Source organism: Mustela lutreola, chromosome 6, assembly GCF_030435805.1.
Source record: "Mustela lutreola isolate mMusLut2 chromosome 6, mMusLut2.pri, whole genome shotgun sequence".
Classification (NCBI taxonomy): domain Eukaryota; kingdom Metazoa; phylum Chordata; class Mammalia; order Carnivora; family Mustelidae; genus Mustela; species Mustela lutreola.
Window position 1 is genome coordinate 112,297,143 of NC_081295.1, and position 3,049 is coordinate 112,300,191.

At 36.6% G+C, this 3,049-nt stretch overlaps 1 non-coding gene across 1 annotated transcript; it reads left to right on the top strand.

Annotated features, from left to right (window-relative positions):
- Positions 1-1,038: 1,038 nt before the first annotated feature.
- Positions 1,039-1,182, top strand: LOC131834885 (U4 spliceosomal RNA). The gene has a single exon (XR_009354985.1). It is a non-coding gene; the product is annotated as a U4 spliceosomal RNA (small nuclear RNA).
- Positions 1,183-3,049: the final 1,867 nt, after the last annotated feature.

Below are 3,049 nucleotides of genomic sequence, written 5' to 3' on the forward strand. Positions count from 1 at the left end.
TACAGTAATAGTAGGGGACTTTAACACCCTCCTCACTGAAATGGACAGATCATGCAAGCAAAAGATCAACAAGGAAATAAAGGTCTTAAATGACATGCTGGACCAGATGTACATCACAGTTCTATTCAGAACACTCCATCCCAAAGCAACAGAATACACATTCTTCTCTGGTGCACAGGGAACATTCGCCAGAAGAGATCACATCCTGGGTCACATATCAGGTCTCACCCACTACCAAAAGATTAGGATCATTCCCTGCATATTTTCAGACCACAATGCTCTGAAGCTAGAACTCAATCACAACACGAAAGTTGGAGAGAACTCAAATACATGGAGTCTAAAGAACATCCTACTAAAGAATGAATGGATCAACCAGAAAATTAAAAAATTGGAAAAATTCATGGAAACAAATGATAATGAAAACACAACTGTTCAAAATATATGGGACACAGCAAAGGCAGTCCCAAAAGGAAAATATACAGAGATACAAGCCTTTCTCAAGAAACAAAAAAGGTCTCAAATACACAACCTAACCCTACACCTAAAAGGGCTGGGGAAAGAACAGCAAACAAAGCCTAAACCCAGCAGGAGAAGAGAAATCATAAATTAGAGTGGAAATCAATGAAATAGAAACCAAAAGAACAGTAGAACAGATCGATGAAACTAGGAGTTTGTTCTTAGAAAGAATTAATAAGATAGGTAAACCCCTGGCCAGACTTATCAAAAGGAAAAGATAAAGGGCCCAAATAAATAAAATCATGAATGAAAGAGGAGAGATCACAACCAACGCTAAAGAAACACAAACAATTATAAGAACATATTATGAACAACTATATGCCAGCAAATTAAGACAATCCAGAAGAAATGAATGCATTCCTAGAGACATATAAACCTGAACCAGGAAGATATAGAAAACCTGAACAGACCCATAACCAGTAAGGAGATTGAAGCAGTCATCAAAAATCTTCCAACAAACAAGAGCCCAGGGCCAGATGGCTTCCCAGGGAAATTGTACCAAACATTTAAAAAATAATTACTAGCTTTGCACAGTGTCAGTATCGTAGCCAATGAGGTTTATCTGAGGTGCGATTATTGTTAATTAAAAAAGAATTACTACCTGTTCTCCTGAAACTGTTCCAAAAAATAGAAATGGAAGGAAAACTTCCAAACTCACTTTATGAGTCCAGCATTACCTTGATCCCAAAACCAGACAAAATCCCCATCAAAAAAGAGAATTTTAGACCAATATCCTTGATGAACATAAATGGGAAAATTCTCACCAAAATACTAGCCAATATGATCCAACCGTATATTAAAAAAATTATTCACCATGACCAATATGATCCAACAGTACATTAAAAGGATTATTCACCATGACTAAGTGGGATTTATTCCTGGGCTGCAAGGTTGGTTCAACATCCACAAATCAATCAATGTGGTAAGTACATTAATAAAACAAAGAACAAGAACCATATAATACTATCAATAGATGCAGAAAAAGCATTTGACAAAGTACAGCATCATTACTTGATCAAAGCCCTTCAAAGTGTAGGGATACAGGGTATGTACCTCAATATCATCAAAGCTATCTATGAAACACCCATATTATTCTCAATGGGGAAAATATGAGAGCTTTCCCCCTAAGGTCAGGAACACAGCAGGGATGTCCACTATCACCACTGCTATTCAGCGTAGTACTAGGAGTCCTAGCCTCAGCAATTAGATAGCAAAAAGAAATAAAAAGCATCTGAATCGGCATTGAAGTAAAACTCACTCTTTGCAGATGATATGATACTTTATGTGGAAAACCCAAAAGATTCCACTCCAAAACTCCAAAATTCAGGAAAGTGTCAGTATATATAATCAATGCACAGAAATCAGTTGCATTTCTATACATCAACAGCAAGACAGAAGAAAGAGAAATTAAGGAGGCAATCCCATTTACAATTGTATTCCAAATCATAAGATACCTAGGAATAAACCTAAACAAAGAGGCAAAGAATTTGTACTCAGAAGACTATAAAGTACTCATGAAAGAAATTGAGGAGGACACTAGGAAATGGAAAAATGTTCCATGCTCATGGATTAGAAGAACAAATATTGTCAAAATGTCTGTGCTACCCAGAGCAATTGACATATTTAATGCAATCCCTATCAAAATACCATTCATTGTTTAAAAAAAAAAAATGGAACAAATAATCCTAAAATTTATATGGAACCAGAAGAGACTCCAAATAGCCAGAAGAATGTTGAAAAAGAAAGCCAAAGTTGGTGGCATCACAATTCCAGACTTCAAGCTCTATCACAAAGGTATCATCATCAAGACAGTATGGTACTGGCACAAAAACAGACACACAGATCAATGGAACAGAACAGAGAGCCCAGAAATAGACCCTCAACTCTATGGTCAAGTAATCTTCAACATAGCAGGAAAGAATGTCCAATGGAAAAAAGACAGCCTCTTCAACAAATGGTGTTGGGAAATTTGGACAGCCACATGCAGAAGAATGAAACTGGACCATTTCCTGACACCACACACAAAAATAGACTCCAAATGGATAAAAGCCCTCAATGTGAGACAGGAGTCCATCAAAATCCTTGAGGGGAACATAGGCAGCAACCTCTTCGACCTCAGCTGCAGCATCTTCTTCCTAGAAACATCACCAATGGCAAGGGAAGCAAGGGCAAAAATGAACTATTGGGACTTCATCAAGATCAAAAGCCTTCGCACAGCAAAGGAAACAGTCAGCAAAACCAAAAGACAATTGACAGAATGGGAGAAGATATTCACAAACTATATATCAGATAAAGGGCTAGTATCCAAAATCTACAAAGAACTTATCAAACTCAACACCCAAAGAACAAATAATCCAATCCTCCATACATATACAAAATATTTGCATATTCATATATATGAATATACATATATATGAATACTATGCAGCTATCAAAAGAAAGGAAATCTTGCCTTTTGCAATGACATGGATAGAACTAGAGGGTATTATACTGAGCGACATAAGTCAATCAGAGAAAGACAATTATCATATGA